This window comes from Phalacrocorax carbo, chromosome 7, assembly GCF_963921805.1.
Source record: "Phalacrocorax carbo chromosome 7, bPhaCar2.1, whole genome shotgun sequence".
Lineage (NCBI taxonomy): Eukaryota > Metazoa > Chordata > Aves > Suliformes > Phalacrocoracidae > Phalacrocorax > Phalacrocorax carbo.
The window spans coordinates 52219415-52236294 of NC_087519.1; the positions used below are offsets into that span (position 1 = coordinate 52219415).

At 41.7% G+C, this 16880-nt stretch overlaps 1 protein-coding gene across 5 annotated transcripts in view; it reads left to right on the forward strand.

Annotated features, from left to right (window-relative positions):
- Positions 1–16880, forward strand: part of NAALADL2 (N-acetylated alpha-linked acidic dipeptidase like 2) — a 502547-nt gene that overhangs the window by 51108 nt on the left and 434559 nt on the right. Inside the window, exon 2 of one of the 5 annotated variants that reach the window (XM_064458019.1) lies at positions 2985–3052. The exons of 3 other annotated variants lie outside the window; for them this stretch is intronic. The gene's annotated coding sequence lies outside the window, so the exon portion shown is untranslated. Of the gene's footprint in view, positions 1–2984; positions 3053–6547; positions 6586–16880 lie in introns of those variants that run through there. One more of the 5 variants, XM_064458022.1, reaches the window with a different exon arrangement.

Genomic DNA, 16880 nt, shown 5'->3' on the forward strand with positions numbered 1-16880 from the left:
AACCACCTTGGCTGAAGCTATGGTGGAGGTTTGTTGCAGGCTAGGTGTGTAATCTAGGTGGCCTGTGTTTGGCAGGGTTACGGTTTGTTTCTCATTCCAGTCTGTGTTCCTGCAGCCCCCAGAATGGGTCTGGTTATGAGTACAGCTTCTTACATGAACAATATTACGTTGATGTGCGAGTTGTTACAACTACACGTGTGCTATCGGGGGGCGGTGCTGGTGTAATAATAATCATGTGCTGTTACTGTCTGGTACAGTGGAAGCTTTGCTTTGCGTAATGGTAACAAAAAGTGCAAGTTACAGCCGTAACTCGGAACAGATGCAGGTCCTGGTTCCGCAGTGAAATCTGAGTGGGAGGAGGCTGACTCCGCCGATGGCCATTTGGTCTGGGACACCAGTCGTGAAGGTGGAGAGTGAACGGAGGGGGCCGTATCTGGATTCCTGTCTCCTCTATACCCCTCTGAGGATCAATTTGCAGTCAATTATCCGTTACACACTTGGTGCCCTTTTTCTTTCATTGACGTTAAAGGTATCTATTTGTATGAATGTGGGAATGTGAGTTCAGTTTTGATCTCCTTCGCTTTTTGCAGAAGTAACTTTTGATGCCAGATTTTGTAAAATCTGTTTCCATTCGTGCTGAGATACTCATACGCCAATATCCTTCTTGAAAGAATATTTTCTTAACAAGCCCTGATAATGGAAACACGGGCGTACCTGTACGAGGTAGAGCCCTACATCGATGTAATTAGAACTGGGATTAGGGAAAAAGAAAACCAGGAAAAAAGATGCTTTTAAACTCTGATTTCAAACCATGAAGCAAAAAGACTTGAATTTCTTAGTTTTGGCAGGGACTGAATTTCAACAGCAGTATAATATTCTGAGCTTGACAAGAGAGATGTTTAAAAAGTGCTTCATTATAAATTGGAAACAGTGCTTTCCTATTGAGTGTATAATTGGGCTGTTTCAAAATAATTATTTCCTTGTTTATATTCTTAAATTGCCCTCTCCAGGCTTGGTTTCTTATTCTTTACGAAGTGACGCTCGTTTTTACTTTTGAAAGCCAGAATCGTATCACCTTTTTATACAGACTCACGGAATATGATTGTATTTTTAATCTTAAAAAAGGATGCTGGCTATTGGAAGCCTGTTAATGAGTTACAACTAGTTTGTACTCCTAAACACGTTCTTGAATTGCCGGGTAGTTTGTGGGGGTTTCTTGGGGGCTTTAGTTTTGTTTTGTGGGTTTTTTTGTGGTTGGTTTGGGTTTTTTTTATAGTGATAATCGTCTTCCTTATCATCCACTACATACTAGAGGTGAAACAGAAGACAAGAAGTCTGATAAGGTGTTAAGCCTGGTCGTGGAGGCTGGGTGTCACTATGTGATCAGGGTCTTGGTGATCAAATCAAGCAAACCAGTGCAGGTGACTAAGTACTGCCTGCTTCACATACGTACCCAGAAATGATGTACCATCTTGCAAAGAAATCCTTAGATTGCCTTAAATTCTGGTATTCAAGAAGGAAGTTTATGTGTATATTCCACGAGATACAATTTTCTTTACTGTTCTTCTCTTATTTACTTTTTTTAAACCTTCTAAGCTCATATTTAAAACTATGCAACTGTGAATCTGAGATGTGAAAGTACTGTATAACATCACATGACACCATAGACTGGAGGCCAATGAAAAATGACCCATTATTGTGGAAAAAATACTAGAATATTCAAGAGTTGATGGCTCTTTCCCTTTTGCATAACTTTCATTTTCACAAAGGAAAAAAGGACAATTTATTTAACTGGAACCCTCGGCAGACAAAGCTTAAACTAGAAGGAAGTGTGATTCCTTTAATTGTCAGTCTTTCTGTAATGTTGTAGTCTCGTAAATTAACTGTTCTTAAATACTGATGACCTGGGAAAGGCAGATGTTGTATCCAGCTGTTAAATGTTTTTTTAATGCTTCCTGTTTTATAGAGACAGTTAATTCCAGGGTAAAGCCTAAAACCATTTAGGGGGGAAAAAAAATTCCTAATCTTGTCCTCAGATGACTAACAAGAATAATGCTACTATGCAAAAAAAGCATGAACATGTAATATTAACCGCTAATTTTATAACTAGTTCTAACATATTTTGGGGTGGAGGGTGACAGCAGTCATTGTCCCTTAGACCTCGGCAATCCGTAGCCCGTGGGAACTGTAACACTCCGCTCCCTGCCCAGCCGAGGCCCTGCACGGCGGTGACATGAGTTGTATGTGCAGGGGTGGGGAAGGACGGCAGCAAGTCGGGGCTGGAGAGACCCGTAGCCTTGCTTTTCTTGCGTCCCCGGCAGTAGAATTGAGCAGTGTGCAGTCCATTGCAGAAACTAAGGTAAACCGCTTGCGAGGTGACAGAACGTTGCTTCGCTGTCCCACGGGTGTCCCGTCCTCACCGTGTTCGCCAGTGGCAAGCTTTTCGTGACGCGTGAGAGCCAGGCTGCGTGCGTGCTGCTGCTCGGTGTGCAGCCCGGAGGTGTCTGCCGGGGTCTGGCCCTGGCTGCCAGGGTTGTTAGGGCACGTGCCAGCGCTCTGCTCCCGCAAGCGTGCGCTGGTCAGTCACTGTTCCTAACCCGCATCCTGGGAGTTAAAGCTCTTGTCTGCCTTCCGGAGCTCTGAGGGGGGTTTGACACTCGCTTATGGAGCTTTCTGCTCCCAAGTCAGAAGCTTTTTTCCCCCCTATAATAATAAACCGTCATTTTAGGAGTTTGGACTGTGAGATCATAGAATGGTTTCACTGACAGCAGTGTGGTGAAATGATAGCAAGTCTGAGGTAGTGATACGCTTGGCAGCCCAAGTTTTACTCTTGCTTCTAGATGGGTGGTTCAAACCCACAATGTGCTTCTTGGCGGTCTCTGGAAGTTAAGCAGCCAACTGAGGTCTAAATTGGCTCCTTTCTAAATGAAAGGGAGCTTGGAGGAGAGAGGGATGTCATTTTTTTTATTTTTTTTTTTAAACAGATCTTGCTCATCAGAGAGAACTTCATGTCTGCTTTCAAATGAGGAAGAACAGAATCAGTGCAAAAAAAGTGAGATCGCTTGTCAGAAGTTAAGAGAAAGCACAAACAGTACTGCCTCTTGTCCTTATGATACAGAGAGTTTAATATTTAAAAAGAGATTTGTTAGTATTGGAACCAAATTCTCATGTAAATCAATGAGGGTGAAACAGACTATGTCTGGTGATAAATCATAAGAATATTTGTGTTTATTTGTGACTGTGGTAAGATCGGTGAAGCAGTTAACAGTAAAACGGTTGCCAAGCGCTTGGAGGGACAGGGTTTGGTCAGCTGTTGCGTGTTGGTGAGACCTGTGGCCATAGCTCTCGCCGGGGTACGCAGTAGGCACCCGTAGGGTCGCGTGGAGGCTGTCCTGTGTCTCCCGAGCATTTCCACTGCAAGACGAAACGCACTGTTAAACTGAGCCTGCTTATTTCCTTCTACATTTCAAAGCATAGAAATGCGTTATACTGAACCACTATAGAATTACTTGCTGAAAAAAGGTAACTTTTTTTCACTTAGACATATTTATTCTTTGGTATGTTACTAATGGACTGGCAAAGGAAAAAAGCTACAAATCTTTGGTCTTAAGTTTAGCCTGTAACAGATTGCAGTCACAGCAGATTTTAAATCTTTATTTCAGTACCTCTTAGTTATGTAGCTATCTTTAAGTACACTGTACAAATTTTGCCACCAGTAAACCCAAAGGGATGTTTTTACACTGCATTCATCTCTTACTGGCTTCTTCACATCCTAGTGTCACATCATACGTCTGACATGTTTTCATAATTCTCATGGTTTTTTTAGTTCGTGTCTTCCTTTCCACTCCTCCTAACTGTGTCAGAAAGCAGTCATAAACATGATTTATTTTTACTCCATATGGAGGTTCTTGGGTATTCAGAAAGATTATATGAGGGTTTTAGTGCTGACTTCATTAGCTGTGATCCTGTTCTTATTCAAATCCTGGCTGGCAGAAACAGTAAAATAATGTCAGAGGTTTTTTATGTGTGTGTGAAATTATGTAATTTATTTTGTAATTACAGCAAATAGAAAAGCAAGGGGAAAAAAAAAAGCCCTTGCCATTAATTATTACACAAGGAAACAAAACATTTAAATTTTTAAAAACTTTTATATTGTGGGGAGCATTGGGAATGGTGCCGCGTCAAATATTTATCCATCTCTTCCAGACAAAGCGTTGTGCGAGGTAAGAAAGAAAATGCAGCTACAAGAGTAGAAAACAATTCTTAGCACATTATACATCTGTCATTCTTACAGGGAGGGAAAAAAATGTGCTTTGCATTACTTGAGGGTGCTCGGAGTGGGATGGAGACTAGTTCTGTTATGAGAACAAATCGTTTTGCCCTTCCTGTAACAGGTCAGTGTTTTTGCAGCTGCTTTCCCTCCCCACCGCCCCGAATATACTGCACTCTGCGGCTGTCACTAGAAGCTCGATGGTTACCGGTGGTATGGCTCTGTGTGTCACTCCTGAGAAAACGTGGAGGTTTCCTCTGCTGAGAAGGGGCTTCTGAAGGATCCTCACGGACGGCAGCTTTCGGCTTGGGCTGGAGGAGTGTGCGTCTGTCCTGTAGAATGGGCAAACTGATTTGTTCCACCTTTGAAAACGGGAAACTGCTAAGTTTAGGTAATCAGGGCCTTGGTCATTAGGCCGTGAGGTGAATACTTGCCTGTGTATTAACGAGCAGCGTGGCAGAAATTACAGGGTAGCGGATTTCTGTCACCAGATCCAGCGTTGCCTGCTGACCTTAGGCGTTGCCGGTAGTCTGAAGAGAGGGGTCTAGGAATGTTCTGCGTGTAGCGGTCAAGTTATCTGAGCTCTACAAGCGACTTCTTCGGCTTATGTGCAGGTACTTGCCCAGCTGGCATAAATGCTGGCTGTGGTCTTCAGCGCAGGGTCCCCAAAGACAGGCTTCATGGTGGTCCTGTCGGTGTCAACTGAAGTGTCTTGGCCTCTTCCTGAGCAGGAATTTTAGCCTGCAACTTGCTTCAAGAAATAAATGAAAGAACGCCAATGCAGCTGTGTGAAAACTAGAATGCAGCATGGTTCTCTTACACAAAATACATTGGGTTGATAATTAATTTGACAGTTTCCTTGAACTTAAGCCACTGACCAAAATAACATCGCTGTTGTCTGCGTTAGTTGCTTCATCAAGTTTATCTCGTATCGGGCAGTTCAACTCTTTGCCTAAATAAAAAATTCTTGAAGCTTATGGTTACATTCAGAATTACTTTTGCAAACCGTTTAGGAGGAATGACCTGTTTACTCAGGAATAAGGTGAAAAACTCCTGTATGTTTTTTATATTTTATTAAAAAAAAGTCTGATAAAATGGAGTGTGAATTAATGGGTGACTGATACCAAAAGCTGTCGGCTTCAGGCAGATTTCTGAGCTTTGTCTGCCCTTTTTACCAACTACGGTAAAAGAATGGATCTGCTTAAAAGGGTGTTTTATTCATCACGTTACTTGTTTGTGCGGCGGTATGCTTGAAGTTAGAGGAACAGGCTTCTAAAGTGGTGTTATGCTAAACGTTAGTGAATCATAGGTCTGTGTGAAATATTTGCTTTGTGAATTTTTTCCCCAGTGACATTAATCTGGTTTTAAGCATGTGAAACTTCTGTGAAATTGCAGCAATTTTATTTAATTTTGTTGCATAAAGTCTCATATCAGGAGGGAACCAGGAGGCTGTGATTGCTTATTGGTCATGATATTAACTTGCATTTAGCTTCAATGAGAAAAGCTCTTAAGCAGAGCTTAATTTCGAGCACAATAATCCTTGTGGTTGTCAGTGAAACTATTCTCCTGCTTAATGTTCAGTACACCTTGAATGGTGTTTCTGAAGGCTTGTGTAATACCCGATTCCATACAGTTTTATATACTTCCTTGTCACATCATCTAGAATTGCATATTAAAAGTAGAATTTCTGGCTGGTAAACTTAGGCTAAGAAGTAATTGTCTGAGGACTGAGCAAACCACTGTGACAGTTAATGATAAAAGTTGGAAGACTGGAAAGTTTTTCTCTCTACTTCTTAAAATCCTCTCTATTTTGCGAAATTGTGGTTCTCTTGATCCCATTAGTTTGTGTAATTTCCTGGACCTTTATCTCTCCACATCTGCAAAATGCAAGGGTAATTGTTTGAACTCTGCGCATTGGGCAAAAGAAAAAAAACCCAAACATGTAGAGTTGTTGCTGCCTGGATAGGTTTGCTGAGAAATAGAGGAGTGAGACCAGTGTTGGGATCATGCATGTTAGTTAGGAGGTTCTGTAGTAAACCCAAACTTAATCTGGGTCAGTCTTTCAATTCCTTGAAAGCAAATTTGCAAGATGTTTAAAAATAGACTGTTCGGCTTGTTGATTCATCATGGTTTGGAGGCTGGGGTGAAATATTGCCCCAGCACAGAAGCGTAAGGATGGAAGACCAATCACTACCTGAACAAGAACCACCCCAGGATCTATAGCCTGTATCTGTTCTTCCGTACCCAGTGGACATCTGTGCCAGCCTCTCTTGCTCTGCTTTCCTTAATGTATGGCGATCCAGTCCTTGTCTTGTGTAAGTAAAGTCTCGTTTAACCTAGCTGAGGCTATGTCTGTGCTGCTTGGGCTGTCTGCTCTTCTGTTAGAGGTGTTACTCATATAGCGCTTCTCTTTCAGCTGAAGGATGATTGTGTTTGCAAATACTTGTGCTGCTGCTTTTCGGTATCAAAACCGTGAGCGTTGCCCTGACCACCCTTCCCGCAGAAGTTTCCCTCCTGTCAGCTCAATTCCTGACAGGAAGAGTGGGACGTGCCACGGTCTAGAAGCAGACCCAGAAAAATGGTTATGGAACATAGTTTGAGCACCTCTGTTACTCATTATCAAGTAATTGGTACTGCCTGCTGAAGTCAAGTGGCTAAAGCGAAGCAAGTCCTGCCCCCCCATCCCCATACCCCCTCAGGAAAAAAAAAGGTTGCTGGTGATGTAAAACTCGCATTAACTCTGAGCTTAGACCTTACTTGGCTGAGTGCTGCAAATGTACAAATGCACGTACAGAGCGTGCTCTGTTCTGCTGTTGCATGAGGAACTTGTTATCAATGAGGTAACACTTTTATTTGCCCTTTGTCAAAGGGAATTAAAAAAACTGTCCTATATTGAAGTAATTTGTACAAAAGCCATCAAGATGATCAAAAAATCTCTATCCTTGAGATACACAAGTGTTGTCTGATACGACTAGTTTCCTTAAGAAGACTTCTGAATGTTTATTGTGAAACTGTAAGGAAAAGAATGACTTTACCTGTCCTTGAGATTGTAAATTCTGGGCTACTTGCGATAATAATAATGAAAGAAAGAACAAAAAATGCCAAAACTAATGCACACCCCCCCCCCCCCCCCCTTAATCTTGGATTTAAATAGAATATTTCAGACAAACAGGATAGTATTTGACCATTCCTGGTTATTGCATTTGTCCGTCATAGAGGAGTTTGAAACTGTGATGTTGGCATAAAGCTGACAAAAAATAACTTTGGCTACAAAGAAAAATATTTTTAAGAAAAAAATACGTTAACCCAATCAATTTTGAGAGGGCTCAAAGGCTAGAACTCAGTGTTCCTCAGGCAATGACCGTAAGCTTTGGGAGCGTCCAGTGTGGCGTTGCTTCCAAATAAAAAGCGTTTCCCGTGACAGTGGTGTCTGGTGAAGCCCATTTACACCGTCAGGGCAGTTTTAGTTGTCTCGTGGTGATGGTATTAAAGCCACTGTGCACCACTCTGGTGCTGTGTAGTTCTTCGGAGGAGAAGTACTTAAATTAAGGGCATAATACTCATTTTACTGAGGAACTGCATAAAAGATGTGAGAATGGAAGAGCTGTCATGCTGATGAAGGGCTGCCTTGAAAGGCATCAGACAGAATTTATGCTGAGGCAACTGTCACTGAAAACTGTAATTAATGAAGACCTTTACACACCCTATTTTAGTTTTGATCTCTATTAGAATCTTAAGAATATGACAATAGGTTCTTCTGATTAATGACAAGTCCAAACCAAAACGTTTGTACGATTGATCTGTCAGATTCGGTTACTGTTTATGATGGGCTTTGTCTAATGTAATAAAATATGGCTATCTATTTTCTAGTCAAGAACCTAATATTTTCAGAACTTCTCAGATTTGAAGGGCTGTGGAGAGGTAGATGATTTTGCATGTCTTAATGACCACAGAACAATTTAAAAAAAGAGGAGGAAAAAAACCCCAAATTTTGTCCAAAAAAGCTTATCACATACATACATTTATGTACGTAGAGATACAGAACACATGCATATTGATAGATGTACTACTGATATACATATATGTAGTTATTTACATTAAAACCCCCCAAACAGTCTTTTCACAGCAGTTTGCTGCTATTATGTGCATCATAGTATATAAAGGTTACCCCTGGCTCTGTATTTAGTTTGTTGTTGAGGTGAAGTTGACACTTAGGCATCATAAAATATTTATATACTTTTCAGAATGCAGGACGTGTTTACAGAGTCTGAGTTTGCCTCTGCCCCTTTCTTTCTCTTACTTCAGAGCCTGTAATACTGATTTCTGAACTTTTTAAAGTTTCTCACTTGTTCAGCATTAGTCAATAAATGACATAAATCGTGTGTCAAAAGACAAGATTCTCACTGGCACCGTGGAGTGTTTGAGCTGGTTGGGCTGTGGCAGTGACCGTAACTGCGGTGGGAATGACAGGCACTGTGCTCTGCTTGACCCCTCGCTGTGCTTTCTGTAAAAGGTTGGACATAAATAGGTCAAGTTTTGTCTCCCGTAGTTCTTTTTTTTAGCATTTATAAACCTGTTGCAGTCGTCTTTTTTTGAACAACTGGGAATGTCAATCTATTGCTATGCTGTTCTTCAGAAATAAAAATACCTAAAAAAATCAATTATTAAAAACACTGGGGCGCAAATGCACAGCCAGGTGACTGCGCGGGCGTACCTGAGCCTGCCTCCTCTCTGGAGCTGCTTAGCTGCCGGCCTGGGCGCCGCACTGCGAGCGGGGCTGCAGCCTGCTCGTGCAAATTGTGCTGCTGAGTCCAGGGGGAATAAAATCAGTGTTTGTAGCCCTGCGCGGCACAGCTCCTTCTTTTACTGCAGCTCATGTCCGAATGAGCTTCGAACATTCCTGATTCTCAGCAGGGCGTTAGATCAAAAGGTTGATTACTGCGACCATAAACCACTCGATGGATATACTCTTTTTTTTTAATTATTATTTGAGGTCCCCCTATCTCCTTTGACAGGAAGCAAATGGAATGTAATCCATTACCACCTACAACTATTTTTTTGCCAATTTTATCTTCAAATTAGTTTTTCTATATTAATTTTTACATTAGCTGTCTTTGATGTAATAAGTGAGTCTGCTTCAGAGCAAAAGGAAAAAAAAGAATAATTGAGGGATGTGTTTTGGAGATTTTAAAGACAGGCTATGTGTAAAATTGCATTATTTAATAAAACTCTTTGTTTTCTGCTACTGGTTTTGGCTCTGTTATGTACTGTTATACATAAAGATAGCTGCCGAAGAGGTGACAGTTTCTAGAAGATTTTGTAGTATAAAGGGATGGAATGGTGGTGTCTGTCCTTAGAGAGGGGCAGATCTGTTCTAGCTGTCATACTGATGTTATGGAGTTCAATGGCTTATCTCCTGTTAGCCTGATGGCAATTCAGGTTAGTTACCGACCTGCAATCAGCCGGTATGTAACTCAGCGCCTGATCGGTAGGACATTTAAACATAGGAGAACATGGCATTAAGCGTCTTCTGCAGTGGGGCGCAGCTGGTCCATAGATTTTTGGACGGGGTTGGCTCTGAAGACTTCAGAGCAGATCGGGAAGTGCTCTTGGTGAGCATTGTCTTCTGTGCTGGTGCAGAAAGTAATGAATCTGGGGCAGGGGTGGTGGGGGAGCGGATCAAAATCATGCCCCGGGTAAGTTATGGAATAATTTGTTTGACTTAGGTTTTACAAACCATTACGAGCCATCAGCTGGTGACGTCAGGGTGCCAAAAGCCACTGCTGACTGGTCATGTTATTTTCCAATTCTAATTTTCTATTATAAAATAACTCAGATTTTTTATGTTAATGTGCTTGTGCTCCTTAGTTTATGTGTGTAAACATATATATGAAAATAAACTATATATAGGAAGGCAGAAGTTGTGGGTTTTGGGGGTTTGTTTATTTGTTAAATTATTAGGTGAAGTAAATTATTTTTTCTTTCTCTAAACGCAGCTCTTCATTTAACCCAACAGGTTATTATATAAAGTGTCATTGGGCTGCAGATCCATGGATAGTAGCAATCATTGTAACTGTTAGCTAAGAGAAGATACGTTTAGCCTTATCTCATGAGTGTGTTATTAATAGGATAACATTATTTAGGGTTGTCAGGAAAATCAATGCTGAAATACGGTTGCCCGGGTCATTAATATAATCATCAGAAGTAGCTGTTCTCTGGTTGGTAACGTAAGGAGATCCCTGACAAAGGAAAACCCCTGACTTGCAGGGAAGAGGGTACTGCGGAGTAGAGGGTGCTTCTCCTGAAAGCCTGGGCAGTGGGGAAGTGAAAAAACCCTTTGAATAATTGAATGTGGTACCTGAGGATGCGGGAATAGGGAAGGGGGAAATGATGACGACGTTTTGCAGTGACATTATGACACTGATTTTCATAAATCTGCAGTTGTAGATTAATTAAATGTTTTATTTTGCACAGCGGAGTGCCGCTCTGCGCGCGCTGACAGCTCATTAAGTGCTTACTGTGGTAGGGGGTAGGAGGAGCGCTGCAAGCTCAGGATTTAGCCAGGGAAGTCTTTGGTCCTGCGCATCGTACGACGTTGATTCTGGGGCTTGCTTCAAAGTTGTGGAGTGGCATCAATTTACTGTCTCGCTGGACTGAATCTTGCCTAGCGTTAGACATGCTAACTAATGCAAATTTGAACTGCGTGATAGATAGCTGGAACCAGAAATATCTCCCAAGTCTCCATTCTGCCACTTGAAAGCTTAAGGTGTAAAAATTTATGGCTGACTTGCCCACCTTGTGCCATCGTGGGGCAGTCAATTATGAGGCTAGCTTGATATTTTTCATTTTCTAAATTTCCATGCAGTTATTCATTTCAGGACAGATTCAAAGTGTAGTGTTCTGGAAATTGTGTGTCCCCTATCTCTTAAATGCTGTAGAACTGCTGCTGAGAAGCCTCAAGGGGAATAAAAAGATAACCGAGCTGAATCAGATCACCGAGGCTGTGTTACATGCCGCCACCTGTTCACAGGGACGATGAGGACTTTGGGTAATGTCTGCTTATTTAATGACCCTTATTTTCCGTGTGGCCATTGAAACAACTGCTAATTTTGGAGTTACAGTAGTTATGTGGTTTTTGCATATATTGAAGTTAGTAGAATTTGTGATAATTTGTTGGAAATTTTGACATCATGCTATTGTTGGGCTTCTAGCCTCTAAGTGGTTTGATGGCTGCTTGACTTCTTGCTGGAGGTGGTAAAATCCAGATGTGCTTGATTGGGCAGTAGGGACGGGACTGGCATTGGAAGGAAATACAGCCCCGGGGAGGGTCGGAGTGTAGCCATTGAGGTCAGCAGCCCTGCAGGCTGGTACAGACTGGTTTTCCATACTAAATAGGTTAAGACTGTTGGTAGGTTGGCCATTGTGGCCTACTTGACCGATGCACGTTGTTATTCATAAACATCTTTCTTAACCTCTCTTTCTGTAATATGTGATGCATGGTATAAACACCCTCCTATTTTTTTTGTGCCTGTGCTGCTCAAGCAGTAACTGTGTTTGTATCTACAGATAATCATTAACTTCAAGCATTTTTGGTGCTATTTGTACACAGGGAAGGAAATAGCTGACATGCAGCCAGGTTTGCTTTGGGTCCCTAGGAAAACCAAGCAAACCCTGTGGGGGAAAACCAAGCTTTGCTCTGGGGGACGATTGGTCCCTTGGAGGAGCTGTTGCCTGGGGACTGACCTGACGTTAAAACAAAGCCAGTAGTGCTCACCCACCCCGTGCGGAGGGTGAGGAGACACGGCGTCGGACCGCCTGCTCGGCGTCCGGCAGGGAGATGCGTGACCCAACCGGGAGGAGCTGTAACTGCTCCTTGCTGTAGCCAGAGGAGAGCCTTCCCCGCTCTCTACGGGGAGCCGTGGAACTTGAGGAAGTGGGTGGAAAAGCAATGCTGGCCAGTCTGCAGATCTGTTGTTTTGACAAAGGTTTACCTGAAGCCTCATTTATTCCGTGTCCCATCTGCGCACGTTTCTCGGGATTTTGCAGACAGGGCGTGCCGTTAGAAAGCCTGCTCTAGGCTGGGAATTCCCAGACATACTTGATGTAGTTGCTACTCTTGATGGCAAGACTTGCATCCTACAGCGGTAGGAACATCAGCTTGCTGCTCTGTGCTACGCCTGGCAAGTTTCTGGGAGGAAGCGTCAGTCCTCAGCACAGCTTTCTTCCGTACGTGGGGTAATGCAAGGGGCTGCAGCGCCATGCTTGGCCACGTGCGGGTCCTGGAGGGGCCGCTCCAGACTCCCATTTTCCTTGTGTATTACTTAGTAGTAGTTTCTGTGTTGCTTGTGTATATATGGACAACCTCAAGGAAGTTGGTGGTGACAAATATAAACCTTTCGAGGTAGTCTAATAGAGGCATATTCTTTTCTAGCTACAACTTGGTATTTTTTTTTAATAGTTAATACTGTAATACTAGCGTGAGGTAGCATAGATAGACAAAGCCCGTATCTCTCTCAGTCTGTCTCCAGTCCTGTCTGAAACCATATGCTTGGCAGTTTGAGAACAGTATGCAAATGTGAAACATCAGGGATGTTTACACAGAGTGCTAAGGTATGATTCATACTGAAATAATTTTATGTTGTGAATTCATAGCTAAGTATCAGCAGAATTTATATGCCTACCAGAACTTGATGGTGTGTGAAAGCTGTGACAAAAAGACTTGTGATGCACTTGGGTTAAATCTCAGGGAAAAAGTTTGAGAAGACTCGTGTAGCTGTAAGAAATAAAACACAAACATTTCATTAAAGGTATGTTAAAAGTTTGACTGTCGAAGTAAATTGATGGAAACCGTGCTGTCTTGTTTGGGAAAGCATGTAAACATATGATGAATTTTAGGAGTTTGATTAAGCCCTGTTCACTCAGCAGTTAAAAGTTTTCCTGTAGCAGAGCTTGTTCTCTTTAGACAATTATGTGCTTTTCTGCTATGATGTGGCTGCTCGGGCATCCCCAGAGGTCATAGCACCCGGCTGAATTGTAGTGGCTCTTAGTTTCATACTCTGGGCATTCATCAAGGCAGGATTTTTGGTTGTGTTACAGTGTAAGAAATGGCTTTCTAGTGGACGCACCTGTTTGTGTGCATTTGACAGAATCAGGCATTAGAAGACTCTTGTTTTCATGCATTAGAAAGTACTGTTTTCCTAGTTCTTTAACGGAGGCATGCTTTTCCTAGAGAAAAGGAGACTTTGCAAACAAAAAAAAAGAGGCAATGCTAGCCAGGATGTGCAAAACAAAATAAAACCATAAGATACAGTTGAAAAAATATTTTGTACGTGATTGATGAATGAATGCTCTTTGTTTAAAATTATCTCCATTTATTACTTCGTTCCAGAAGAAGAAAACTGAGGGGCAAAACGAAGTAGAGGAAGTCTCCCCCCCCCCCCCCCCCAAGGCTTTTCATTTTGTTTGGAAGCAAGGCACTTGCTGTTCTTCCCCTTAAGTAGGTTTTTGTTTAGATGTAATGTTTTCCTGCCATTAACCATTTCCCCATTACAGCTAAACCATAACAAGTGCAAAACAGTTACTGGGGAAGCCATCTATGGCAGCCTGTTCTCCATTCTTACAAAATTAAGGGGCTGAACTTTAGCTAGGACTTAATTAATACGCAGATTACTTCCACCACTACTAAAGGTGACGAGCATTCCAGATACAGACATCTGTTGTTTGGTTTTTCTGTTTTTTAAATTCTGATTCCATGTTCCTACTTAACCCGTGACATCTGGATTCTTTTATATATACATATATACCTATATAAATTTATGTATAAATAAATAAATGTAAATAGTCCTCAGTTAACAGTAAATCAAATTTGTCACCTTACCTTGCCTGGAGTGGCACTTTGGGGTGTCTTATAGTGAATGTACAAAGCAATGCTTCTTTGGGCTTGAGGATTTAGCTACAGTGGAGCTGTGCTTTACATCACTCAAGTGATGTGGGCTGATTATTTCAATGGGTTATTTCCCAAATGGTAAAATAATGTCAGTACTGTTCCCAAATGACATCAGTGGTAATTTCCCAAAGAAGGGGAAAGCGACAAATTTATTTTTGAGAGGAAAAGGCAATCTATGATGTGTCCAAGAGCTATATAATTATAGGAAGGGAAAGACAAAAATGAAGGTGAGAAACATCTTTAAAATAAAAATATTTGGTTTTTCTTCCCAAATCGTAAAATCGAAAGCTGATGAGAAGCTTCTCTTAGTTTGTAAAGGAAAGACTGACTTGCATCAGCTGTCTCTATCTCCTGTGTTATTTTTCCCAGTGTTGCCATTGCTGCTAATCTGTCCTGTCAGTGCTTTCCCATCTCTCTTAAATCTCATGTTTTTTCCAGACTTGCTTGAAACTGAGAGGCAGGCTCATATCCTTCTCCCTGAGGTATAGTTCTGGCTGTTTGCTTCTGCTGGGGGGAAGAGGTTAGAGATGGAGCCTGCTTAATGTATGTAGTTGAAGGTTGTCTTCAAGATGATTAGTGCTTGAGCTTACTGGAAGTATGAATCCCAGACTTCCTTTAAAATATAAGCCAGCAACTGGGAATAAGTAGTGGTTAACTACTTAAGGCTATTTTTGTTCATTAGTTGGTGGAAACCCGAAAGACTTGACGTTTATGACATGAATTTCCACTTTCTTTTATGGGTGGGCTTTCTGTGCAAGCAGCAGGTTATGAAAACATACATTTTTTTTAAAAGTGGTGAAATGGTTTTAAATGGCGCTTAAAAGTGTTTCCTTTTTAGAGATGAACTGTCCTTATGCGCTTATCAAGTCTTTTGCAAGTTGAGACGAATGCTTCATTCTTTGGGCTGTCTGCAAAACAGCTAAGCAAGCTTTTATTCAAATGAAAAGATTGCTGTTGAAACCTATTTAAAGATGAATTGCAGAAGTTACTCTGACATGCTAGCTAGATTTTCTAGGAGTGTTTGCCGCTTTTAAGAGTGTCCTACACAGACACATACGCACAGGAACGGAAGAGACTGGTAGAGGTAATGGGAATGTAAACCTCCATGCCTTCTCATTAGCTAAAGCAGAAAAATAGAAGCCCTGATTTTCATCCTTTTTCTTCAGATTTTTTTCCCCCTAAAATCAGAATTTCAACACAATAATTCAAGCTGAGCAATGCAGCTGATGGGGACAGCAGATTGGGAGGTTAGCAGGGAAGTAAACAAACCTTTTACTTGTATCGTAGTCTTCTGTACTTGCTACCCTTTTAAAAAAAAAAGAAAAAATTCTAATTCTCTGAACATGCATGTGGTGACCTGGCGTGTAATAAATGCGCAGGTTCAGCTGGTTCGTTTGGGTTTTTCAGAGTGCCCAGTACTTACCAGTTTATGTATTCAGCACAAGTTTTTGGAAGTGGGGAAACAAAAGAGAAACAGAAGTAGAAACAGAACTTAAAGGGGGGTTTACAAGTGCGTGCACTGTTTGCTTTACAGATGGGCAGAGAAGAATTTGATACATCGACGAGTGGGTCTTGAATTCCTAAGTTAGTTGTAAAGATATGTATACCGTGCCTTGGCCTAAAGATGTTCTAACAAGTTGGACTTAATGGTGTGAATGTTTTTTGTGATATCTCCACTAAGTTCAGCACCTTTGCATTATTTATAGCCGTCTGCTTGATGTGTTGAAGGCTCTGGCTCAATTAGATTACCTTCCAGCAGTAACAGCTCTCAGGAACAGTACAGACATGTGTCTGGCTGCTGCAGAATAAATAAGAAAGTAAATAAAGTCAGTAGTGTCTTTCTGCAAGTTTCTGTAACTGCTTTTGTGATGGAATAAAATGGGCATGTGATGAGAATATCTCAAACCAAAATCTGTGGTGACCTTTGCCCCCTACACTCTGAAAAGGGAGTATTAAGGTGTGGAAGCATCCATGAATTTACAAAGGGTTAAACAAAAAGAAAAACCACCCACAGCCCAGTGAGTTACAAATGCATCTGAGCTCCTGAATTTTCAAAAATCTACATTTCAGTTTTGTAGGATGGAGTTATTTCTAAACTTACTTTGGGGGAGGCGGGATGAGACATTTTAAACACGATGTTTAGAATGACCAGCCAAGAATAATGGAAACCGCAACATACTGTAATCCCGTGGCCGCAGGCAAGTCCTTCGGTCCTTTCTCAATCTCTGTTTCTAACAGCAGCACTGGGAAAACAGCATTCCTCTTCTGCGTGATCTGGTTTGGAGAAAAATTATGCTCACAAATGAGTCATTCACTGTGGAAATAGGGGGCGAATGAGGTAAACTGCCGTGACTCTCTTGTGGGTAGAGAAAGGGAAAGAACATCTCTAATATTTTTAGAGAACTATAAGTTGTAAACAAGAGAGAGTGGCTCCAGAATTTTTCTGTGTGCTGAGTAATCAGGGTGAGATAGAGAGGCAACCTTTGCTGCTTTTACTGACAAGGCTTGGAAGGTGGAAAGATGAGCCAGGTTTTGTACTCTTGAAGTCAGCAGTGGTGTCATGTCCAGGAGAGCTCAAGTACGCATTCATCGATCTGTGCGGAATAAAGCCATGTGAGTAGATGCAAAATGGAGGATGTTAATCAACTAAGATGTGAGTTTTTG